At 49.4% G+C, this 19,674-nt stretch overlaps 49 non-coding genes and 5 pseudogenes across 49 annotated transcripts; all 54 read right to left on the reverse strand.

Annotated features, from left to right (window-relative positions):
- Nucleotides 1–158: 158 nt before the first annotated feature.
- On the reverse strand, nt 159–277 carry LOC149765290 (5S ribosomal RNA). Its single transcript, XR_016400868.1, has one exon. It is a non-coding gene; the product is annotated as a 5S ribosomal RNA (ribosomal RNA).
- Nucleotides 278–525: 248 nt separating this feature from the next.
- LOC149765291 (5S ribosomal RNA) lies at nt 526–644 on the reverse strand. The gene has a single exon (XR_016411956.1). It is a non-coding gene; the product is annotated as a 5S ribosomal RNA (ribosomal RNA).
- Nucleotides 645–891: 247 nt separating this feature from the next.
- Nucleotides 892–1,010, reverse strand: LOC149765292 (5S ribosomal RNA). Its single transcript, XR_016411325.1, has one exon. It is a non-coding gene; the product is annotated as a 5S ribosomal RNA (ribosomal RNA).
- Nucleotides 1,011–1,256: 246 nt separating this feature from the next.
- On the reverse strand, nt 1,257–1,375 carry LOC149765293 (5S ribosomal RNA). Its single transcript, XR_016401239.1, has one exon. It is a non-coding gene; the product is annotated as a 5S ribosomal RNA (ribosomal RNA).
- Nucleotides 1,376–1,620: 245 nt separating this feature from the next.
- Nucleotides 1,621–1,739, reverse strand: LOC149765294 (5S ribosomal RNA; annotated as a pseudogene).
- A 246-nt stretch (nt 1,740–1,985) lies between these two features.
- LOC149765295 (5S ribosomal RNA) lies at nt 1,986–2,104 on the reverse strand. The gene has a single exon (XR_016403536.1). It is a non-coding gene; the product is annotated as a 5S ribosomal RNA (ribosomal RNA).
- Nucleotides 2,105–2,352: 248 nt separating this feature from the next.
- On the reverse strand, nt 2,353–2,471 carry LOC149765296 (5S ribosomal RNA). Its single transcript, XR_016402220.1, has one exon. It is a non-coding gene; the product is annotated as a 5S ribosomal RNA (ribosomal RNA).
- A 248-nt stretch (nt 2,472–2,719) lies between these two features.
- LOC149765297 (5S ribosomal RNA) lies at nt 2,720–2,838 on the reverse strand. Its single transcript, XR_016400869.1, has one exon. It is a non-coding gene; the product is annotated as a 5S ribosomal RNA (ribosomal RNA).
- Nucleotides 2,839–3,086: 248 nt separating this feature from the next.
- Nucleotides 3,087–3,205, reverse strand: LOC149765298 (5S ribosomal RNA). The gene has a single exon (XR_016412067.1). It is a non-coding gene; the product is annotated as a 5S ribosomal RNA (ribosomal RNA).
- A 247-nt stretch (nt 3,206–3,452) lies between these two features.
- Nucleotides 3,453–3,571, reverse strand: LOC149765299 (5S ribosomal RNA). Its single transcript, XR_016411326.1, has one exon. It is a non-coding gene; the product is annotated as a 5S ribosomal RNA (ribosomal RNA).
- Nucleotides 3,572–3,817: 246 nt separating this feature from the next.
- On the reverse strand, nt 3,818–3,936 carry LOC149765300 (5S ribosomal RNA). Its single transcript, XR_016404429.1, has one exon. It is a non-coding gene; the product is annotated as a 5S ribosomal RNA (ribosomal RNA).
- A 246-nt stretch (nt 3,937–4,182) lies between these two features.
- Nucleotides 4,183–4,301, reverse strand: LOC149765301 (5S ribosomal RNA; annotated as a pseudogene).
- A 246-nt stretch (nt 4,302–4,547) lies between these two features.
- Nucleotides 4,548–4,666, reverse strand: LOC149765302 (5S ribosomal RNA). The gene has a single exon (XR_016406863.1). It is a non-coding gene; the product is annotated as a 5S ribosomal RNA (ribosomal RNA).
- Nucleotides 4,667–4,914: 248 nt separating this feature from the next.
- Nucleotides 4,915–5,033, reverse strand: LOC149765303 (5S ribosomal RNA). The gene has a single exon (XR_016412804.1). It is a non-coding gene; the product is annotated as a 5S ribosomal RNA (ribosomal RNA).
- A 247-nt stretch (nt 5,034–5,280) lies between these two features.
- LOC149765304 (5S ribosomal RNA) lies at nt 5,281–5,399 on the reverse strand. Its single transcript, XR_016413022.1, has one exon. It is a non-coding gene; the product is annotated as a 5S ribosomal RNA (ribosomal RNA).
- A 246-nt stretch (nt 5,400–5,645) lies between these two features.
- Nucleotides 5,646–5,764, reverse strand: LOC149765305 (5S ribosomal RNA). The gene has a single exon (XR_016407759.1). It is a non-coding gene; the product is annotated as a 5S ribosomal RNA (ribosomal RNA).
- A 246-nt stretch (nt 5,765–6,010) lies between these two features.
- LOC149765306 (5S ribosomal RNA) lies at nt 6,011–6,129 on the reverse strand. The gene has a single exon (XR_016402807.1). It is a non-coding gene; the product is annotated as a 5S ribosomal RNA (ribosomal RNA).
- A 246-nt stretch (nt 6,130–6,375) lies between these two features.
- LOC149765307 (5S ribosomal RNA) lies at nt 6,376–6,494 on the reverse strand. The gene has a single exon (XR_016402805.1). It is a non-coding gene; the product is annotated as a 5S ribosomal RNA (ribosomal RNA).
- Nucleotides 6,495–6,740: 246 nt separating this feature from the next.
- On the reverse strand, nt 6,741–6,859 carry LOC149765308 (5S ribosomal RNA). Its single transcript, XR_016403541.1, has one exon. It is a non-coding gene; the product is annotated as a 5S ribosomal RNA (ribosomal RNA).
- A 246-nt stretch (nt 6,860–7,105) lies between these two features.
- Nucleotides 7,106–7,224, reverse strand: LOC149765309 (5S ribosomal RNA). The gene has a single exon (XR_016402305.1). It is a non-coding gene; the product is annotated as a 5S ribosomal RNA (ribosomal RNA).
- A 246-nt stretch (nt 7,225–7,470) lies between these two features.
- LOC149765310 (5S ribosomal RNA) lies at nt 7,471–7,589 on the reverse strand. Its single transcript, XR_016405431.1, has one exon. It is a non-coding gene; the product is annotated as a 5S ribosomal RNA (ribosomal RNA).
- Nucleotides 7,590–7,835: 246 nt separating this feature from the next.
- LOC149765311 (5S ribosomal RNA) lies at nt 7,836–7,954 on the reverse strand. The gene has a single exon (XR_016411327.1). It is a non-coding gene; the product is annotated as a 5S ribosomal RNA (ribosomal RNA).
- A 246-nt stretch (nt 7,955–8,200) lies between these two features.
- Nucleotides 8,201–8,319, reverse strand: LOC149765312 (5S ribosomal RNA). Its single transcript, XR_016402306.1, has one exon. It is a non-coding gene; the product is annotated as a 5S ribosomal RNA (ribosomal RNA).
- A 246-nt stretch (nt 8,320–8,565) lies between these two features.
- LOC149765313 (5S ribosomal RNA) lies at nt 8,566–8,684 on the reverse strand. Its single transcript, XR_016405432.1, has one exon. It is a non-coding gene; the product is annotated as a 5S ribosomal RNA (ribosomal RNA).
- A 246-nt stretch (nt 8,685–8,930) lies between these two features.
- LOC149765314 (5S ribosomal RNA) lies at nt 8,931–9,049 on the reverse strand. Its single transcript, XR_016402806.1, has one exon. It is a non-coding gene; the product is annotated as a 5S ribosomal RNA (ribosomal RNA).
- Nucleotides 9,050–9,295: 246 nt separating this feature from the next.
- Nucleotides 9,296–9,414, reverse strand: LOC149765315 (5S ribosomal RNA). The gene has a single exon (XR_016403542.1). It is a non-coding gene; the product is annotated as a 5S ribosomal RNA (ribosomal RNA).
- A 246-nt stretch (nt 9,415–9,660) lies between these two features.
- Nucleotides 9,661–9,779, reverse strand: LOC149765316 (5S ribosomal RNA). The gene has a single exon (XR_016402307.1). It is a non-coding gene; the product is annotated as a 5S ribosomal RNA (ribosomal RNA).
- Nucleotides 9,780–10,025: 246 nt separating this feature from the next.
- On the reverse strand, nt 10,026–10,144 carry LOC149765317 (5S ribosomal RNA). Its single transcript, XR_016405433.1, has one exon. It is a non-coding gene; the product is annotated as a 5S ribosomal RNA (ribosomal RNA).
- A 246-nt stretch (nt 10,145–10,390) lies between these two features.
- Nucleotides 10,391–10,509, reverse strand: LOC149765318 (5S ribosomal RNA). The gene has a single exon (XR_016411329.1). It is a non-coding gene; the product is annotated as a 5S ribosomal RNA (ribosomal RNA).
- A 246-nt stretch (nt 10,510–10,755) lies between these two features.
- Nucleotides 10,756–10,874, reverse strand: LOC149765319 (5S ribosomal RNA). Its single transcript, XR_016402308.1, has one exon. It is a non-coding gene; the product is annotated as a 5S ribosomal RNA (ribosomal RNA).
- Nucleotides 10,875–11,121: 247 nt separating this feature from the next.
- Nucleotides 11,122–11,240, reverse strand: LOC149765320 (5S ribosomal RNA). Its single transcript, XR_016405434.1, has one exon. It is a non-coding gene; the product is annotated as a 5S ribosomal RNA (ribosomal RNA).
- Nucleotides 11,241–11,486: 246 nt separating this feature from the next.
- On the reverse strand, nt 11,487–11,605 carry LOC149765321 (5S ribosomal RNA). The gene has a single exon (XR_016401471.1). It is a non-coding gene; the product is annotated as a 5S ribosomal RNA (ribosomal RNA).
- Nucleotides 11,606–11,851: 246 nt separating this feature from the next.
- On the reverse strand, nt 11,852–11,969 carry LOC149765322 (5S ribosomal RNA). The gene has a single exon (XR_016408982.1). It is a non-coding gene; the product is annotated as a 5S ribosomal RNA (ribosomal RNA).
- Nucleotides 11,970–12,214: 245 nt separating this feature from the next.
- LOC149765323 (5S ribosomal RNA) lies at nt 12,215–12,333 on the reverse strand. The gene has a single exon (XR_016413004.1). It is a non-coding gene; the product is annotated as a 5S ribosomal RNA (ribosomal RNA).
- Nucleotides 12,334–12,579: 246 nt separating this feature from the next.
- LOC149765324 (5S ribosomal RNA) lies at nt 12,580–12,698 on the reverse strand. The gene has a single exon (XR_016411330.1). It is a non-coding gene; the product is annotated as a 5S ribosomal RNA (ribosomal RNA).
- A 246-nt stretch (nt 12,699–12,944) lies between these two features.
- LOC149765325 (5S ribosomal RNA) lies at nt 12,945–13,063 on the reverse strand. The gene has a single exon (XR_016412868.1). It is a non-coding gene; the product is annotated as a 5S ribosomal RNA (ribosomal RNA).
- A 246-nt stretch (nt 13,064–13,309) lies between these two features.
- LOC149765326 (5S ribosomal RNA) lies at nt 13,310–13,428 on the reverse strand. The gene has a single exon (XR_016402309.1). It is a non-coding gene; the product is annotated as a 5S ribosomal RNA (ribosomal RNA).
- Nucleotides 13,429–13,675: 247 nt separating this feature from the next.
- On the reverse strand, nt 13,676–13,794 carry LOC149765327 (5S ribosomal RNA). The gene has a single exon (XR_016402827.1). It is a non-coding gene; the product is annotated as a 5S ribosomal RNA (ribosomal RNA).
- A 246-nt stretch (nt 13,795–14,040) lies between these two features.
- Nucleotides 14,041–14,159, reverse strand: LOC149765328 (5S ribosomal RNA; annotated as a pseudogene).
- A 246-nt stretch (nt 14,160–14,405) lies between these two features.
- Nucleotides 14,406–14,524, reverse strand: LOC149765329 (5S ribosomal RNA). Its single transcript, XR_016403538.1, has one exon. It is a non-coding gene; the product is annotated as a 5S ribosomal RNA (ribosomal RNA).
- Nucleotides 14,525–14,772: 248 nt separating this feature from the next.
- Nucleotides 14,773–14,891, reverse strand: LOC149765330 (5S ribosomal RNA). The gene has a single exon (XR_016412805.1). It is a non-coding gene; the product is annotated as a 5S ribosomal RNA (ribosomal RNA).
- A 245-nt stretch (nt 14,892–15,136) lies between these two features.
- LOC149765331 (5S ribosomal RNA) lies at nt 15,137–15,255 on the reverse strand. Its single transcript, XR_016411331.1, has one exon. It is a non-coding gene; the product is annotated as a 5S ribosomal RNA (ribosomal RNA).
- Nucleotides 15,256–15,500: 245 nt separating this feature from the next.
- LOC149765332 (5S ribosomal RNA) lies at nt 15,501–15,619 on the reverse strand. Its single transcript, XR_016411332.1, has one exon. It is a non-coding gene; the product is annotated as a 5S ribosomal RNA (ribosomal RNA).
- Nucleotides 15,620–15,865: 246 nt separating this feature from the next.
- LOC149765333 (5S ribosomal RNA) lies at nt 15,866–15,984 on the reverse strand. Its single transcript, XR_016411333.1, has one exon. It is a non-coding gene; the product is annotated as a 5S ribosomal RNA (ribosomal RNA).
- A 246-nt stretch (nt 15,985–16,230) lies between these two features.
- Nucleotides 16,231–16,349, reverse strand: LOC149765334 (5S ribosomal RNA). The gene has a single exon (XR_016411335.1). It is a non-coding gene; the product is annotated as a 5S ribosomal RNA (ribosomal RNA).
- Nucleotides 16,350–16,595: 246 nt separating this feature from the next.
- On the reverse strand, nt 16,596–16,714 carry LOC149765335 (5S ribosomal RNA; annotated as a pseudogene).
- A 246-nt stretch (nt 16,715–16,960) lies between these two features.
- LOC149765336 (5S ribosomal RNA) lies at nt 16,961–17,079 on the reverse strand. Its single transcript, XR_016403296.1, has one exon. It is a non-coding gene; the product is annotated as a 5S ribosomal RNA (ribosomal RNA).
- Nucleotides 17,080–17,327: 248 nt separating this feature from the next.
- On the reverse strand, nt 17,328–17,446 carry LOC149765337 (5S ribosomal RNA). The gene has a single exon (XR_016412806.1). It is a non-coding gene; the product is annotated as a 5S ribosomal RNA (ribosomal RNA).
- A 245-nt stretch (nt 17,447–17,691) lies between these two features.
- LOC149765338 (5S ribosomal RNA) lies at nt 17,692–17,810 on the reverse strand. The gene has a single exon (XR_016411336.1). It is a non-coding gene; the product is annotated as a 5S ribosomal RNA (ribosomal RNA).
- Nucleotides 17,811–18,056: 246 nt separating this feature from the next.
- On the reverse strand, nt 18,057–18,175 carry LOC149765339 (5S ribosomal RNA). The gene has a single exon (XR_016411337.1). It is a non-coding gene; the product is annotated as a 5S ribosomal RNA (ribosomal RNA).
- Nucleotides 18,176–18,421: 246 nt separating this feature from the next.
- On the reverse strand, nt 18,422–18,540 carry LOC149765340 (5S ribosomal RNA). The gene has a single exon (XR_016411338.1). It is a non-coding gene; the product is annotated as a 5S ribosomal RNA (ribosomal RNA).
- A 246-nt stretch (nt 18,541–18,786) lies between these two features.
- On the reverse strand, nt 18,787–18,905 carry LOC149765341 (5S ribosomal RNA). The gene has a single exon (XR_016411339.1). It is a non-coding gene; the product is annotated as a 5S ribosomal RNA (ribosomal RNA).
- Nucleotides 18,906–19,151: 246 nt separating this feature from the next.
- On the reverse strand, nt 19,152–19,270 carry LOC149765342 (5S ribosomal RNA; annotated as a pseudogene).
- A 246-nt stretch (nt 19,271–19,516) lies between these two features.
- On the reverse strand, nt 19,517–19,635 carry LOC149765343 (5S ribosomal RNA). The gene has a single exon (XR_016403297.1). It is a non-coding gene; the product is annotated as a 5S ribosomal RNA (ribosomal RNA).
- Nucleotides 19,636–19,674: the final 39 nt, after the last annotated feature.

Raw genomic sequence — 19,674 nt, forward strand, 5'->3', positions numbered from 1 at the left:
GATTCAACGCGCCGGTCCCGCTATGCGGCATGGCACCGCCAGTCTCCGGACTCAGTTTATTGTCGGAGGAAAAAAATTATCCGAAGAGGAAAAGCCAAAAGACCGAAAAATTAAAAATAAATATTATCAAAAAATAAAAAAGCGGGCAAAAAATAAAAAGGGTGCAACACGAGAACTTCCCAGGGGGTCACCCATCCTAGTACTACTCTCGCCCAAGCACGCTTAACTGCGGAGTTCTGATGGGATCCGGTGCATTAGTGCTGGTATGATCGCACCTATGACATGCCCTTCGAAACACCCTTTTATGACAAAGCAGCAGACCGCGACGGCACGAGACATTCGCGCTGCCGGGGCCGTTCTGGCGTAGGATTCAACGCGCTGGTCCCGCTATGCGGCATGGCACCGCCAGTCTCCGGACTCAGTTTATTGTCGGAGGAAAAAAATTATCCGAAGAGGAAAAGCCAAAAGACCGAAAAATTAAAAATAAATATTATCAAAAAATAAAAAAGCGGGCAAAAAATGAAAAGGGTGCAACACGAGAACTTCCCAGGGGGTCACCCATCCTAGTACTACTCTCGCCCAAGCACGCTTAACTGCGGAGTTCTGATGGGATCCGGTGCATTAGTGCTGGTATGATCGCACCCAAGACATGCCCTTCGAAACTCCCTTTTAAGACAAAGCAGCAGACCTCGACGGCCCGAGACATTCGCGCTGCCGGGGCCGTTCTGGCGTATGATTCAACGCGCTGTTCCGCTATGCGGCATGGCGCCGCCAGTCTCCGGACTCAGTTTATTTTCGGGGGGAAAAAAATTATCCGAAGAGGAAAAGCCAAAAGCCAAAAAATTAAAAATAAATATTATCAAAAAATAAAAATGCGGGCAAAAAATAAAAGGGGTGCAACACGAGGACTTCCCAGGGGGTCACCCATCCTAGTACTACTCTCGCCCAAGCACGCTTAACTGCGGAGTTCTGATGGGATCCGGTGCATTAGTGCTGGTATGATCGCACCCATGACATGCCCATCGAAACAACCTTTTATGACAAAGCAGCAGACCTCGACGGCCCGAGACATTCGCGCTGCCGGGGCCGTTCTGGCGTAGGATTCAACGCGCTGTTCCGCTATGCGGCATGGCACCGCGAGTCTCCGGACTCAGTTTATTTTCGGGGGAAAAAAATTATCCGAAGAGGAAAAGCCAAAAGCCGAAAAATTAAAAATAAATGTTATCAAAAAATAAAAAAGCGGGCAAAAAATAAAAGGGGTGCAACACGAGGACTTCCCAGGGGGCCACCCATCCTAGTACTACTCTCGCCCAAGCACGCTTAACTGCGGAGTTCTGATGGGATCCGGTGCATTAGTGCTGGTATGATCGCACCCATGATATGCCCTTCGAAACTCCCTTTTATGACAAAGCAGCAGACCTCGACGGCCCGAGACATTCGCGCTGCCGGGGCTGTTCTGGCGTAGGTTTCAACGCGCTGTTCCGCTATGCGGCATGGCACCGCGAGTCTCCGGACTCAGTTTATTTTCGAGGGAAAAAAATTATCCGAGGAGGAAAAGCCAAAAGCCAAAAATTAAAAATAAATATTATCAAAAAATAAAAAAGCGGGCAAAAAATAAAAAGGGTGCAACACGAGGACTTCCCAGGGGGTCACCCATCCTAGTACTTCTCTCGCCCAAGCACGCTTAACTGCGGAGTTATGATGGGATCCGGTGCATTAGTGCTGGTAAGATCGCGCCCATGACATGCCCTTCGAAACACCCTTTTATGACAAAGCAGCAGACCGCGACGGCACGAGACATTCGCGCTGCCGGGGCCGTTCTGGCGTAGGATTCAACGCGCTGTTCCGCTATGCGGCATGGCACCGCCAGTCTCCGGACTCAGTTTATTTTCGGAAAAAAAAAATTATCCGAAGAGGAAAAGCCAAAAGCCGAAAAATTAAAAATAAATATTATCAAAAAATAAAAAAGCGGGCAAAAAATAAAAAGGGTGCAACACGAGGACTTCCCAGGGGGTCACCCATCCTAGTACTACTTTCGCCCAAGCACGCTTAACTGCGGAGTTCTGATGGGATCCGGTGCATTAGTGCTGGTATGATCGCACCCATGACATGCCCTTCGAAACTCCCTTTTATGACAAAGCAGCAGACCTCGACGGCCCGAGACATTCGCGCTGCCGGGGCCGTTCTGGCGTAGGATTCAACGCGCTGGTCCCGCTATGCGGCATGGCACCGCCAGTCTCCGGACTCAGTTTATTGTCGGGGGAAAAAAATTATCCGAAGAGGAAAAGCCAAAAGACCGAAAAATTAAAAATAAATATTATCAAAAAATAAAAAAGCGGGCAAAAAATAAAAAGGGTGCAACACGAGGACTTCCCAGGGGGTCACCCATCCTAGTACTACTCTCGCCCAAGCACGCTTAACTGCGGAGTTCTGATGGGATCCGGTGCATTAGTGCTGGTATGATCGCACCTATGACATGCCCTTCGAAACTCCCTTTTATGACAAAGCAGCAGACCTCGACGGCCCGAGACATTCACGCTGCCGGGGCCGTTCTGACGTAGGATTCAACGCGCTGGTCCCGCTATGCGGCATGGCACCGCCAGTCTCCGGACTCAGTTTATTGTCGGAGGAAAAAAATTATCCGAAGAGGAAAAGCCAAAAGACCGAAAAATTAAAAATAAATATTATCAAAAAATAAAAAAGCGGGCAAAAAATAAAAAGGGTGCAACACGAGAACTTCCCAGGGGGTCACCCATCCTAGTACTACTCTCGCCCAAGCACGCTTAACTGCGGAGTTCTGATGGGATCCGGTGCATTAGTGCTGGTATGATCGCACCTATGACATGCCCTTCGAAACTCCCTTTTATGACAAAGCAGCAGACCTCGACGGCCCGAGACATTCACGCTGCCGGGGCCGTTCTGGCGTAGGATTCAACGCGCTGGTCCCGCTATGCGGCATGGCACCGCCAGTCTCCGGACTCAGTTTATTGTCGGAGGAAAAAAATTATCCGAAGAGGAAAAGCCAAAGGACCGAAAAATTAAAAATAAATATTATCAAAAAATAAAAAAGCGGGCAAAAAATAAAAAGGGTGCAACACGAGAACTTCCCAGGGGGTCACCCATCCTAGTACTACTCTCGCCCAAGCACGCTTAACTGCGGAGTTCTGATGGGATCCGGTGCATTAGTGCTGGTATGATCGCACCCAAGACATGCCCTTCGAAACTCCCTTTTAAGACAAAGCAGCAGACCTCGACGGCCCGAGACATTCGCGCTGCCGGGGCCGTTCTGGCGTATGATTCAACGCGCTGTTCCGCTATGCGGCATGGCGCCGCCAGTCTCCGGACTCAGTTTATTTTCGGGGGGAAAAAAATTATCCGAAGAGGAAAAGCCAAATGCCAAAAAATTAAAAATAAATATTATCAAAAAATAAAAATGCGGGCAAAAAATAAAAGGGGTGCAACACGAGGACTTCCCAGGGGGTCACCCATCCTAGTACTACTCTCGCCCAAGCACGCTTAACTGCGGAGTTCTGATGGGATCCGGTGCATTAGTGCTGGTATGATCGCACCCATGACATGCCCATCGAAACAACCTTTTATGACAAAGCAGCAGACCTCGACGGCCCGAGACATTCGCGCTGCCGGGGCCGTTCTGGCGTAGGATTCAACGCGCTGTTCCGCTATGCGGCATGGCACCGCGAGTCTCCGGACTCAGTTTATTTTCGGGGGAAAAAAATTATCCGAAGAGGAAAAGCCAAAAGCCGAAAAATTAAAAATAAATGTTATCAAAAAATAAAAAAGCGGGCAAAAAATAAAAGGGGTGCAACACGAGGACTTCCCAGGGGGTCACCCATCCTAGTGCTACTCTCGCCCAAGCACGCTTAACTGCGGAGTTCTGATGGGATCCGGTGCATTAGTGCTGGTATGATCGCACCCATGATATGCCCTTCGAAACTCCCTTTTATGACAAAGCAGCAGACCTCGACGGCCCGAGACATTCGCGCTGCCGGGGCCGTTCTGGCGTAGGGTTCAACGCGCTGTTCCGCTATGCGGCATGGCACCGCGAGTCTCCGGACTCAGTTTATTTTCGGGGGAAAAAAATTATCCGAAGAGGAAAAGCCAAAAGCCGAAAAATTAAAAATAAATATTATCAAAAAATAAAAAAGCGGGCAAAAAATAAAAAGGGTGCAACACGAGGACTTCCCAGGGGGTCACCCATCCTAGTACTTCTCTCGCCCAAGCACGCTTAACTGCGGAGTTATGATGGGATCCGGTGCATTAGTGCTGGTAAGATCGCGCCCATGACATGCCCTTCGAAACACCCTTTTATGACAAAGCAGCAGACCGCGACGGCACGAGACATTCGCGCTGCCGGGGCCGTTCTGGCGTAGGATTCAACGCGCTGTTCCGCTATGCGGCATGGCACCGCCAGTCTCCGGACTCAGTTTATTTTCGGGAAAAAAAAATTATCCGAAGAGGAAAAGCCAAAAGCCGAAAAATTAAAAATAAATATTATCAAAAAATAAAAAAGCGGGCAAAAAATAAAAAGGGTGCAACACGAGGACTTTCCAGGGGGTCACCCATCCTAGTACTACTTTCGCCCAAGCACGCTTAACTGCGGAGTTCTGATGGGATCCGGTGCATTAGTGCTGGTATGATCGCACCCATGACATGCCCTTCGAAACTCCCTTTTATGACAAAGCAGCAGACCTCGACGGCCCGAGACATTCGCGCTGCCGGGGCCGTTCTGGCGTAGGATTCAACGCGCTGGTCCCGCTATGCGGCATGGCACCGCCAGTCTCCGGACTCAGTTTATTGTCGGAGGAAAAAAATTATCCGAAGAGGAAAAGCCAAAAGACCGAAAAATTAAAAATAAATATTATCAAAAAATAAAAAAGCGGGCAAAAAATAAAAAGGGTGCAACACGAGGACTTCCCAGGGGGTCACCCATCCTGGTACTACTCTCGCCCAAGCACGCTTAACTGCGGAGTTCTGATGGGATCCGGTGCATTAGTGCTGGTATGATCGCACCCAAGACATGCCCTTCGAAACTCCCTTTTAAGACAAAGCAGCAGACCTCGACGGCCCGAGACATTCGCACTGCCGGGGCCGTTCTGGCGTATGATTCAACGCGCTGTTCCGCTATGCGGCATGGCACCGCCAGTCTCCGGACTCAGTTTATTGTCGGAGGAAAAAAATTATCCGAAGAGGAAAAGCCAAAAGACCGAAAAATTAAAAATAAATATTATCAAAAAATAAAAAAGCGGGCAAAAAATAAAAAGGGTGCAACACGAGGACTTCCCAAGGGGTCACCCATCCTGGTACTACTCTCGCCCAAGCACGCTTAACTGCGGAGTTCTGATGGGATCCGGTGCATTAGTGCTGGTATGATCGCACCCAAGACATGCCCTTCGAAACTCCCTTTTAAGACAAAGCAGCAGACCTCGACGGCCCGAGACATTCGCACTGCCGGGGCCGTTCTGGCGTATGATTCAACGCGCTGTTCCGCTATGCGGCATGGCACCGCCAGTCTCCGGACTCAGTTTATTTTCGGGGGGAAAAAATTATCCGAAGAGGAAAAGCCAAAAGCCAAAAAATTAAAAATAAATATTATCAAAAAATAAAAATGCGGGCAAAAAATAAAAGGGGTGCAACATGAGGACTTCCCAGGGGGTCACCCATCCTAGTACTACTCTCGCCCAAGCACGCTTAACTGCGGGGTTCTGATGGGATCCGGTGCATTAGTGCTGGTATGATCGCACCCATGACATGCCCATCGAAACACCCTTTTATGACAAAGCAGCAGACCTCGACGGCCCGAGACATTCGCGCTGCCGGGGCCGTTCTGGCGTAGGATTCAACGCGCTGTTCCGCTATGCGGCATGGCACCGCGAGTCTCCGGACTCAGTTTATTTTCGGGGGAAAAAAATTATCCGAAGAAGAAAAGCCAAAAGCCGAAAAATTAAAAATAAATGTTATCAAAAAATAAAAAAGCGGGCAAAAAATAAAAGGGGTGCAACACGAGGACTTCCCAGGGGGTCACCCATCCTAGTACTACTCTCGACCAAGCACGCTTAACTGCGGAGTTCTGATGGGATCCGGTGCATTAGTGCTGGTATGATCGCACCCATGATATGCCCTTCGAAACTCCCTTTTATGACAAAGCAGCTGACCTCGACGGCCCGAGACATTCGCGCTGCCGGGGCCGTTCTGGCGTAGGATTCAACGCGCTGTTCCGCTATGCGGCATGGCACCGCGAGTCTCCGGACTCAGTTTATTTTCGAGGGAAAAAAATTATCCGAAGAGGAAAAGCCAAAAGCCGAAAAATTAAAAATAAATATTATCAAAAAATAAAAAAGCGGGCAAAAAATAAAAAGGGTGCAACACGAGGACTTCCCAGGGGGTCACCCATCCTAGTACTTCTCTCGCCCAAGCACGCTTAACTGCGGAGTTCTGATGGGATCCGGTGCATTAGTGCTGGTATGATCGCACCAATGATATGCCCTTCGAAACTCCCTTTTATGACAAAGCAGCAGACCTTGACGGCACGAGACATTCGCGCTGCCGGGGCCGTTCTGGCGTAGGATTCAACGCGCTGTTCCGCTATGCGGCATGGCACCGCGAGTCTCCGGACTCAGTTTATTTTCGAGGGAAAAAAATTATCCGAAGAGGAATAGCCAAAAGCTGAAAAATTAAAAATAAATATTATCAAAAAATAAAAAAGCGGGCAAAAAATAAAAGGAGTGCAACACGAGGACTTCCCAGGGGGTCACCCATCCTAGTACTACTCTCGCCCAAGCACGCTTAACTGCGGAGTTCTGATGGGATCCGGTGCATTAGTGCTGGTATGAACGCACCCATGACATGCCCATCGAAACACCCTTTTATGACAAAGCAGCAGACCTCGACGGCCCGAGACATTCGCGCTGCCGGGGCCGTTCTGGCGTAGGGTTCAACGCGCTGTTCCGCTATGCGGCATGGCACCGCGAGTCTCCGGACTCAGTTTATTTTCGGGGGAAAAAAATTATCCGAAGAGGAAAAGCCAAAAGCCGAAAAATTAAAAATAAATGTTATCAAAAAATAAAAAAGCGGGCAAAAAATAAAAGGGGTGCAACACGAGGACTTCCCAGGGGGTCACCCATCCTAGTACTACTCTCGCCCAAGCACGCTTAACTGCGAAGTTCTGATGGGATCCGGTGCATTAGTGCTGGTATGATCGCACCCATGATATGCCCTTCGAAACTCCCTTTTATGACAAAGCAGCAGACCTCGACCGCCCGAGACATTCGCGCTGCCGGGGCCGTTCTGGCGTAGGATTCAACGCGCTGGTCCCGCTATGCGGCATGGCACCGCCAGTCTCCGGACTCAGTTTATTGTCGGGGGAAAAAAATTATCCGAAGAGGAAAAGCCAAAAGCCAAAAATTAAAAATAAATATTATCAAAAAATAAAAAAGCGGGCAAAAAATAAAAAGGGTGCAACACGAGGACTTCTCAGGGGTTCACCCATCCTAGTACTACTCTCGCCCAAGCACGCTTAACTGCGGAGTTCTGATGGGATCCGGTGCATTAGTGCTGGTATGATCGCACCCAAGACATGCCCTTCGAAACTCCCTTTTATGACAAAGCAGCAGACCTCGACGGCCCGAGACATTCGCGCTGCCGGGGCCGTTCTGGCGTAGGATTCAACGCGCTGTTCCGCTATGCGGCATGGCACCGCCAGTCTCCGGACTCAGTTTATTGTCGGAGGAAAAAAATTATCCGAAGAGGAAAAGCCAAAAGCCGAAAAATTAAAAATAAATATTATCAAAAAATAAAAAAGCGGGCAAAAAATAAAAGGGGTGCAACACGAGGACTTCCCAGGGGGTCACCCATCCTAGTACTACTCTCGCCCAAGCACGCTTAACTGCGGAGTTCTGATGGGATCCGGTGCATTAGTGCTGGTATGATCGCACCCATGACATGCCCATCGAAACACCCTTTTATGACAAAGCAGCAGACCTCGACGGCCCGAGACATTCGCGCTGCCGGGGCCGTTCTGGCGTAGGATTCAACGCGCCGTTCCGCTATGCGGCATGGCACCGCGAGTCTCCGGACTCAGTTTATTTTCGGGGGAAAAAAATTATCCGAAGAGGAAAAGCCAAAAGCCGAAAAATTAAAAATAAATGTTATCAAAAAATAAAAAAGCGGGCAAAAAATAAAAGGGGTGCAACACGAGGACTTCCCAGGGGGTCACCCATCCTAGTACTACTCTCGCCCAAGCACGCTTAACTGCGAAGTTCTGATGGGATCCGGTGCATTAGTGCTGGTATGATCGCACCCATGATATGCCCTTCGAAACTCCCTTTTATGACAAAGCAGCAGACCTCGACCGCCCGAGACATTCGCGCTGCCGGGGCCGTTCTGGCGTAGGATTCAACGCGCTGGTCCCGCTATGCGGCATGGCACCGCCAGTCTCCGGACTCAGTTTATTTTCGGGGGAAAAAAATTATCCGAAGAGGAAAAGCCAAAAGCCAAAAATTAAAAATAAATATTATCAAAAAATAAAAAAGCGGGCAAAAAATAAAAAGGGTGCAACACGAGGACTTCTCAGGGGTTCACCCATCCTAGTACTACTCTCGCCCAAGCACGCTTAACTGCGGAGTTCTGATGGGATCCGGTGCATTAGTGCTGGTATGATCGCACCCATGATATGCCCTTCGAAACTCCCTTTTATGACAAAGCAGCTGACCTCGACGGCCCGAGACATTCGCGCTGCCGGGGCCGTTCTGGCGTAGGATTCAACGCGCTGTTCCGCTATGCGGCATGGCACCGCGAGTCTCCGGACTCAGTTTATTTTCGAGGGAAAAAAATTATCCGAAGAGGAAAAGCCAAAAGCCGAAAAATTAAAAATAAATATTATCAAAAAATAAAAAAGCGGGCAAAAAATAAAAAGGGTGCAACACGAGGACTTCCCAGGGGGTCACCCATCCTAGTACTTCTCTCGCCCAAGCACGCTTAACTGCGGAGTTCTGATGGGATCCGGTGCATTAGTGCTGGTATGATCGCACCAATGATATGCCCTTCGAAACTCCCTTTTATGACAAAGCAGCAGACCTTGACGGCACGAGACATTCGCGCTGCCGGGGCCGTTCTGGCGTAGGATTCAACGCGCTGTTCCGCTATGCGGCATGGCACCGCGAGTCTCCGGACTCAGTTTATTTTCGAGGGAAAAAAATTATCCGAAGAGGAATAGCCAAAAGCTGAAAAATTAAAAATAAATATTATCAAAAAATAAAAAAGCGGGCAAAAAATAAAAGGAGTGCAACACGAGGACTTCCCAGGGGGTCACCCATCCTAGTACTACTCTCGCCCAAGCACGCTTAACTGCGGAGTTCTGATGGGATCCGGTGCATTAGTGCTGGTATGAACGCACCCATGACATGCCCATCGAAACACCCTTTTATGACAAAGCAGCAGACCTCGACGGCCCGAGACATTCGCGCTGCCGGGGCCGTTCTGGCGTAGGGTTCAACGCGCTGTTCCGCTATGCGGCATGGCACCGCGAGTCTCCGGACTCAGTTTATTTTCGGGGGAAAAAAATTATCCGAAGAGGAAAAGCCAAAAGCCGAAAAATTAAAAATAAATGTTATCAAAAAATAAAAAAGCGGGCAAAAAATAAAAGGGGTGCAACACGAGGACTTCCCAGGGGGTCACCCATCCTAGTACTACTCTCGCCCAAGCACGCTTAACTGCGAAGTTCTGATGGGATCCGGTGCATTAGTGCTGGTATGATCGCACCCATGATATGCCCTTCGAAACTCCCTTTTATGACAAAGCAGCAGACCTCGACCGCCCGAGACATTCGCGCTGCCGGGGCCGTTCTGGCGTAGGATTCAACGCGCTGGTCCCGCTATGCGGCATGGCACCGCCAGTCTCCGGACTCAGTTTATTGTCGGGGGAAAAAAATTATCCGAAGAGGAAAAGCCAAAAGCCAAAAATTAAAAATAAATATTATCAAAAAATAAAAAAGCGGGCAAAAAATAAAAAGGGTGCAACACGAGGACTTCTCAGGGGTTCACCCATCCTAGTACTACTCTCGCCCAAGCACGCTTAACTGCGGAGTTCTGATGGGATCCGGTGCATTAGTGCTGGTATGATCGCACCCAAGACATGCCCTTCGAAACTCCCTTTTATGACAAAGCAGCAGACCTCGACGGCCCGAGACATTCGCGCTGCCGGGGCCGTTCTGGCGTAGGATTCAACGCGCTGTTCCGCTATGCGGCATGGCACCGCCAGTCTCCGGACTCAGTTTATTGTCGGAGGAAAAAAATTATCCGAAGAGGAAAAGCCAAAAGCCGAAAAATTAAAAATAAATATTATCAAAAAATAAAAAAGCGGGCAAAAAATAAAAGGGGTGCAACACGAGGACTTCCCAGGGGGTCACCCATCCTAGTACTACTCTCGCCCAAGCACGCTTAACTGCGGAGTTCTGATGGGATCCGGTGCATTAGTGCTGGTATGATCGCACCCATGACATGCCCATCGAAACACCCTTTTATGACAAAGCAGCAGACCTCGACGGCCCGAGACATTCGCGCTGCCGGGGCCGTTCTGGCGTAGGATTCAACGCGCCGTTCCGCTATGCGGCATGGCACCGCGAGTCTCCGGACTCAGTTTATTTTCGGGGGAAAAAAATTATCCGAAGAGGAAAAGCCAAAAGCCGAAAAATTAAAAATAAATGTTATCAAAAAATAAAAAAGCGGGCAAAAAATAAAAGGGGTGCAACACGAGGACTTCCCAGGGGGTCACCCATCCTAGTACTACTCTCGCCCAAGCACGCTTAACTGCGAAGTTCTGATGGGATCCGGTGCATTAGTGCTGGTATGATCGCACCCATGATATGCCCTTCGAAACTCCCTTTTATGACAAAGCAGCAGACCTCGACCGCCCGAGACATTCGCGCTGCCGGGGCCGTTCTGGCGTAGGATTCAACGCGCTGGTCCCGCTATGCGGCATGGCACCGCCAGTCTCCGGACTCAGTTTATTGTCGGGGGAAAAAAATTATCCGAAGAGGAAAAGCCAAAAGCCAAAAAATTAAAAATAAATATTATCAAAAAATAAAAAAGCGGGCAAAAAATAAAAAGGGTGCAACACGAGGACTTCTCAGGGGTTCACCCATCCTAGTACTACTCTCGCCCAAGCACGCTTAACTGCGGAGTTCTGATGGGATCCGGTGCATTAGTGCTGGTATGATCGCACCCAAGACACGCCCTTCGAAACTCCCTTTTATGACAAAGCAGCAGACCTCGACGGCCCGAGACATTCGCGCTGCCGGGGCCGTTCTGGCGTAGGATTCAACACGCTGTTCCGCTATGCGGCATGGCACCGCCAGTCTCCGGACTCAGTTTATTTTCGGGGAAAAAAAATTATCCGAAGAGGAAAAGACAAAAGCCGAAAAATAAAAAATAAATGTTATCAAAAAATAAAAAAGCGGGCAAAAAATAAAAGGGGTGCAACACGAGGACTTCCCAGGGGGTCACCCATCCTAGTACTACTCTCGCCCAAGCACGCTTAACTGCAGAGTTCTGATGGGATCCGGTGCATTAGTGCTGGTATGATCGCACCCATGACATGCCCTTCGAAACTCCCTTTTATGACAAAGCAGCAGACCTCGACGGCCCGAGACATTCGCGCTGCCGGGGCCGTTCTGGCGTATGATTCAACGCGCTGTTCCACTATGCGGCATGGCACCGCCAGTCTCCGGACTCAGTTTATTTTCGGGGGGAAAAAATTATCCGAAGAGGAAAACCCAAAAGCCAAAAAACTAAAAATAAATATTATCAAAAAATAAAAAAGCGGGCAAAAAATAAAAAGGGTGCAACACGAGGACTTCCCAGGGGTCACCCATCCTAGTACTTCTCTCGCCCAAGCACGCTTAACTGCGGAGTTATGATGGGATCCGGTGCATTAGTGCTGGTATGATCGCACCCATGACATGCCCTTCGAAACTCCCTTTTATGACAAAGCAGCAGACCGCGACGGCACGAGACATTCGCGCTGCCGGGGCCGTTCTGGCGTACGATTCAACGCGCTGTTCCGCTATGCGGCATGGCACCGCCAGTCTCCGGACTCAGTTTATTTTCGGAAAAAAAAATTATCCGAAGAGGAAAAGCCAAAAGCCGAAAAATTAAAAATAAATATTATCAAAAAATAAAAAAGCGGGCAAAAAATAAAAGGGGTGCAACACGAGGACTTCCCAGGGGGTCACCCAACCTAGTACTACTCTCGCCCAAGCACGCTTAACTGCGGAGTTCTGATGGGATCCGGTGCATTAGTGCTGGTATGATCGCACCCATGACATGCCTATCGAAACACCCTTTTATGACAAAGCAGCAGACCTCAACGGCCCGAGACATTCGCGCTGCCGGGGCCGTTCTGGCGTAGGATTCAACGCGCTGTTCCGCTATGCGGCATGGCACCGCGGGTCTCCGGACTCAGTTTATTTTCGGGAGAAAAAAATTATCCGAAGAGGAAAAGCCAAAAGCCGAAAAATTAAAAATAAATGTTATCAAAAAATAAAAAAGCGGGCAAAAAATAAAAGGGGTGCAACACGAGGACTTCCCAGGGGGTCACCCATCCTAGTACTACTCTCGCCCAAGCACGCTTAACTGCGGAGTTCTGATGGGATCCGGTGCATTAGTGCTGGTATGATCGCACCCATGATATGCCCTTCGAAACTCCCTTTTATGACAAAGCAGCAGACCTCGACGGCACGAGACATTCGCGCTGCCGGGGCCGTTCTGGCGTAGGATTCAACGCGCTGTTCCGCTATGCGGCATGGCACCGCGAGTCTCCGGACTCAGTTTATTTTCGAGGGAAAAAAATTATCCGAAGAGGAAAAGCCAAAAGCCGAAAAATTAAAAATAAATATTATCAAAAAATAAAAAAGCGGGCAAAAAATAAAAGGGGTGCAACACGAGGACTTCCCAGAGGGTCACCCATCCTAGTACTACTCTCGCCCAAGCACGCTTAACTGCGGAGTTCTGATGGGATCCGGTGCATTAGTGCTGGTATGATCGCACCCATGACATGCCCATCGAAACACCCTTTTATGACAAAGCAGCAGACCTCGACGGCCCGAGACATTCGCGCTGCCGGGGCCGTTCTGGCGTAGGATTCAACGCGCTGTTCCGCTACGCGGCATGGCACCGCGAGTCTCCGGACTCAGTTTATTTTCGGGGGAAAAAAATTATCCGAAGAGGAAAAGCCAAAAGCCGAAAAATTAAAAATAAATGTTATCAAAAAATAAAAAAGCGGGCAAAAAATAAAAGGGGTGCAACACGAGGACTTCCCAGGGGGTCACCCATCCTAGTACTACTCTCGCCCAAGCACGCTTAACTGCGAAGTTCTGATGGGATCCGGTGCATTAGTGCTGGTATGATCGCACCCATGATATGCCCTTCGAAACTCCCTTTTATGACAAAGCAGCAGACCTCGACCGCCCGAGACATTCGCGCTGCCGGGGCCGTTCTGGCGTAGGATTCAACGCGCTGGTCCCGCTATGCGGCATGGCACCGCCAGTCTCCGGACTCAGTTTATTGTCGGGGGAAAAAAATTATCCGAAGAGGAAAAGCCAAAAGCCGAAAAATTAAAAATAAATGTTATCAAAAAATAAAAAAGCGGGCAAAAAATAAAAGGGGTGCAACACGAGGACTTCCCAGGGGGTCACCCATCCTAGTACTACTCTCGCCCAAGCACGCTTAACTGCGGAGTTCTGGTGGGATCCGGTGCATTAGTGCTGGTATGATCGCACCCATGATATGCCCTTCGAAACTCCCTTTTATGACAAAGCAGCAGACCTCGACGGCCCGAGACATTCGCGCTGCCGGGGCCGTTCTGGCGTAGGATTCAACGCGCTGTTCCGCTATGCGGCATGGCACCGCGAGTCTCCGGACTCAGTTTACTTTTGAGGGAAAAAAATTATCCGAAGAGGAAAAGCCAAAAGCCGAAAAATTAAAAATAAATATTATCAAAAAATAAAAAAGCGGGCAAAAAATAAAAAGGGTGCAACACGAGGACTTCCCAGGGGGTCACCCATCCTAGTACTTCTCTCGCCCAAGCACGCTTAACTGCGGATTTATGATGGGATCCGGTGCATTAGTGCTGGTAAGATCGCGCCCATGACATGCCCTTCGAAACACCCTTTTATGACAAAGCAGCAGACCGCGACGGCACGAGACATTCGCGCTGCCGGGGCCGTTCTGGCGTAGGATTCAACGTGCTGTTCCGCTATGCGGCATGGCACCGCCAGTCTCCGGACTCAGTTTATTTTCGGGAAAAAAAAATTATCCGAAGAGGAAAAGCCAAAAGCCGAAAAATTAAAAATAAATATTATCAAAAAATAAAAAAGCGGGCAAAAAATAAAAAGGGTGCAACACGAGGACTTCCCAGGGGGTCACCCATCCTAGTACTACTTTCGCCCAAGCACGCTTAACTGCGGAGTTCTGATGGGATCCGGTGCATTAGTGCTGGTATGATCGCACCCATGACATGCCCTTCGAAACTCCCTTTTATGACAAAGCAGCAGACCTCGACGGCCCGAGACATTCGCGCTGCCGGGGCCGTTCTGGCGTAGGATTCAACGCGCTGGTCCCGCTATGCGGCATGGCACCGCCAGTCTCCGGACTCAGTTTATTGTCGGAGGAAAAAAATTATCCGAAGAGGAAAAGCCAAAAGACCGAAAAATTAAAAATAAATATTATCAAAAAATAAAAAAGCGGGCAAAAAATAAAAAGGGTGCAACACGAGGACTTCCCAGGGGGTCACCCATCCTGGTACTACTCTCGCCCAAGCACGCTTAACTGCGGAGTTCTGATGGGATCCGGTGCATTAGTGCTGGTATGATCGCACCCAAGACATGCCCTTCGAAACTCCCTTTTAAGACAAAGCAGCAGACCTCGACGGCCCGAGACATTCGCGCTGCCGGGGCCGTTCTGGCGTATGATTCAACGCGCTGTTCCACTATGCGGCATGGCACCGCCAGTCTCCGGACTCAGTTTATTTTCGGGGGGAAAAATTATCCGAAGAGGAAAAGCCAAAAGCCAAAAAATTAAAAATAAATATTATCAAAAAATAAAAATGCGGGCAAAAAATAAAAGGGGTGCAACACGAGGACTTCCCAGGGGGTCACCCATCCTAGTACTACTCTCGCCCAAGCACGCTTAACTGCGGAGTTCTGATGGGATCCGGTGCATTAGTGCTGGTATGATCGCACCCATGACATGCCCATCGAAACAACCTTTTATGACAAAGCAGCAGACCTCGACGGCCCGAGACATTCGCGCTGCCGGGGCGTTCTGGCGTAGGATTCAACGCGCTGTTCCGCTATGCGGCATGGCACCGCGAGTCTCCGGACTCAGTTTATTTTCGGGGGAAAAAAATTATCCGAAGAGGAAAAGCCAAAAGCCGAAAAATTAAAAATAAATGTTATCAAAAAATAAAAAAGCGGGCAAAAAATAAAAGGGGTGCAACACGAGGACTTCCCAGGGGGTCACCCATCCTAGTACTACTCTCGCCCAAGCACGCTTAACTGCGGAGTTCTGATGGGATCCGGTGCATTAGTGCTGGTATGATCGCACCCATGATACGCCCTTCGAAACTCCCTTTTATGACAAAGCAGCAGACCTCGACGGCCCGAGACATTCGCGCTGCCGGGGCCGTTCTGGCGTAGAATTCAACGCGCTGTTCCGCTATGCGGCATGGCACCGCGAGTCTCCGGACTCAGTTTATTTTCGGGGGAAAAAAATTATCCGAAGAGGAAAAGCCAAAAGCCGAAAAATTAAAAATAAATGTTATCAAAAAATAAAAAAGCGGGCAAAAAATAAAAGGGGTGCAACACGAGGACTTCCCAGGGGGTCACCCATCCTAGTACTACTCTCGCCCAAGCACGCTTAACTGCGGAGTTCTGATGGGATCCGGTGCATTAGTGCTGGTATGATCGCACCCATGACATGCCCATCGAAACAACCTTTTATGACAAAGCAGCAGACCTCGACGGCCCGAGACATTCGCGCTGCCGGGGCCGTTCTGGCGTAGGATTCAACGCGCTGTTCCGCTATGCGGCATGGCACCGCGAGTCTCCGGACTCAGTTTATTTTCGGGGGAAAAAAATTATCCGAAGAGGAAAAGCCAAAAGCCGAAAAATTAAAAATAAATGTTATCAAAAAATAAAAAAGCGGGCAAAAAATAAAAGGGGTGCAACACGAGGACTTCCCAGGGGGTCACCCATCCTAGTACTACTCTCGCCCAAGCACGCTTAACTGCGGAGTTCTGATGGGATCCGGTGCATTAGTGCTGGTATGATCGCACCCATGATATGCCCTTCGAAACTCCCTTTTATGACAAAGCAGCAGACCTCGACGGCCCGAGACATTCGCGCTGCCGGGGCCGTTCTGGCGTAGGTTTCAACGCGCTGTTCCGCTATGCTGCATGGCACCGCGAGTCTCCGGACTCAGTTTATTTTCGAGGGAAAAAAATTATCCGAAGAGGAAAAGCCAAAAGCCGAAAAATTAAAAATAAATATTATCAAAAAATAAAAAAGCGGGCAAAAAATAAAAAGGGTGCAACACGAGGACTTCCCAGGGGGTCACCCATCCTAGTACTTCTCTCGCCCAAGCACGCTTAACTGCGGAGTTATGATGGGATCCGGTGCATTAGTGCTGGTAAGATCGCGCCCATGACATGCCCTTCGAAACACCCTTTTATGACAAAGCAGCAGACCGCGACGGCACGAGACATTCGCGCTGCCGGGGCCGTTCTGGCGTAGGATTCAACGCGCTGTTCCGCTATGCGGCATGGCACCGCCAGTCTCCGGACTCAGTTTATTTTCGGAAAAAAAAAATTATCCGAAGAGGAAAAGCCAAAAGCCGAAAAATTAAAAATAAATATTATCAAAAAATAAAAAAGCGGGCAAAAAATAAAAAGGGTGCAATACGAGGACTTCCCAGGGGGTCACCCATCCTAGTACTACTTTCGCCCAAGCACGCTTAACTGCGGAGTTCTGATGGGATCCGGTGCATTAGTGCTGGTATGATCGCACCCATGACATGCCCTTCGAAACTCCCTTTTATGACAAAGCAGCAGACCTCGACGGCCCGAGACATTCGCGCTGCCGGGGCCGTTCTGGCGTAGGATTCAACGCGCTGGTCCCGCTATGCGGCATGGCACCGCCAGTCTCCGGACTCAGTTTATTGTCGGAGGAAAAAAATTATCCGAAGAGGAAAAGCCAAAAGACCGAAAAATTAAAAATAAATATTATCAAAAAATAAAAAAGCGGGCAAAAAATAAAAAGGGTGCAACACGAGGACTTCCCAGGGGGTCACCCATCCTGGTACTACTCTCGCCCAAGCACGCTTAACTGCGGAGTTCTGATGGGATCCGGTGCATTAGTGCTGGTATGATCGCACCCAAGACATGCCCTTCGAAACTCCCTTTTAAGACAAAGCAGCAGACCTCGACGGCCCGAGACATTCGCGCTGCCGGGGCCGTTCTGGCGTATGATTCAACGCGCTGTTCCGCTATGCGGCATGGCACCGCCAGTCTCCGGACTCAGTTTATTTTCGGGGGGAAAAATTATCCGAAGAGGAAAAGCCAAAAGCCAAAAAATTAAAAATAAATATTATCAAAAAATAAAAATGCGGGCAAAAAATAAAAGGGGTGCAACACGAGGACTTCCCAGGGGGTCACCCATCCTAGTACTACTCTCGCCCAAGCACGCTTAACTGCGGAGTTCTGATGGGATCCGGTGCATTAGTGCTGGTATGATCGCACCCATGACATGCCCATCGAAACAACCTTTTATGACAAAGCAGCAGACCTCGACGGCCCGAGACATTCGCGCTGCCGGGGCCGTTCTGGCGTAGGATTCAACGCGCTGTTCCGCTATGCGGCATGGCACCGCGAGTCTCCGGACTCTGTTTATTTTCGGGGGAAAAAAATTATCCGAAGAGGAAAAGCCAAAAGCCGAAAAATTAAAAATAAATGTTATCAAAAAATAAAAAAGCGGGCAAAAAATAAAAGGGGTGCAACACGAGGACTTCCCAGGGGGTCACCCATCCTAGTACTACTCTCGCCCAAGCACGCTTAACTGCGGAGTTCTGATGGGATCCGGTGCATTAGTGCTGGTATGATCGCACCCATGATACGCCCTTCGAAACTCCCTTTTATGACAAAGCAGCAGACCTCGACGGCCCGAGACATTCGCGCTGCCGGGGCCGTTCTGGCGTAGAATTCAACGCGCTGTTCCGCTATGCGGCATGGCACCGCGAGTCTCCGGACTCAGTTTATTTTCGGGGGAAAAAAATTATCCGAAGAGGAAAAGCCAAAAGCCGAAAAATTAAAAATAAATGTTATCAAAAAATAAAAAAGCGGGCAAAAAATAAAAGGGGTGCAACACGAGGACTTCCCAGGGGGTCACCCATCCTAGTACTACTCTCGCCCAAGCACGCTTAACTGCGGAGTTCTGATGGGATCCGGTGCATTAGTGCTGGTATGATCGCACCCATGACATGCCCATCGAAACAACCTTTTATGACAAAGCAGCAGACCTCGACGGCCCGAGACATTCGCGCTGCCGGGGCCGTTCTGGCGTAGGATTCAACGCGCTGTTCCGCTATGCGGCATGGCACCGCGAGTCTCCGGACTCAGTTTATTTTCGGGGGAAAAAAATTATCCGAAGAGGAAAAGCCAAAAGCCGAAAAATTAAAAATAAATGTTATCAAAAAATAAAAAAGCGGGCAAAAAATAAAAGGGGTGCAACACGAGGACTTCCCAGGGGGTCACCCATCCTAGTACTACTCTCGCCCAAGCACGCTTAACTGCGGAGTTCTGATGGGATCCGGTGCATTAGTGCTGGTATGATCGCACCCATGATATGCCCTTCGAAACTCCCTTTTATGACAAAGCAGCAGACCTCGACGGCCCGAGACATTCGCGCTGCCGGGGCCGTTCTGGCGTAGGTTTCAACGCGCTGTTCCGCTATGCTGCATGGCACCGCGAGTCTCCGGACTCAGTTTATTTTCGAGGGAAAAAAATTATCCGAAGAGGAAAAGCCAAAAGCCGAAAAATTAAAAATAAATATTATCAAAAAATAAAAAAGCGGGCAAAAAATAAAAAGGGTGCAACACGAGGACTTCCCAGGGGGTCACCCATCCTAGTACTTCTCTCGCCCAAGCACGCTTAACTGCGGAGTTATGATGGGATCCGGTGCATTAGTGCTGGTAAGATCGCGCCCATGACATGCCCTTCGAAACACCCTTTTATGACAAAGCAGCAGACCGCGACGGCACGAGACATTCGCGCTGCCGGGGCCGTTCTGGCGTAGGATTCAACGCGCTGTTCCGCTATGCGGCATGGCACCGCCAGTCTCCGGACTCAGTTTATTTTCGGAAAAAAAAAATTATCCGAAGAGGAAAAGCCAAAAGCCGAAAAATTAAAAATAAATATTATCAAAAAATAAAAAAGCGGGCAAAAAATAAAAAGGGTGCAATACGAGGACTTCCCAGGGGGTCACCCATCCTAGTACTACTTTCGCCCAAGCACGCTTAACTGCGGAGTTCTGATGGGATCCGGTGCATTAGTGCTGGTATGATCGCACCCATGACATGCCCTTCGAAACTCCCTTTTATGACAAAGCAG

This window comes from Phoenix dactylifera, chromosome 4, assembly GCF_051530095.1.
Source record: "Phoenix dactylifera cultivar Ajwa chromosome 4, Ajwa_hap1_PhDact_Kaust_v1.1, whole genome shotgun sequence".
In the NCBI taxonomy this organism is placed as follows: Eukaryota; Viridiplantae; Streptophyta; class Magnoliopsida; order Arecales; family Arecaceae; genus Phoenix; species Phoenix dactylifera.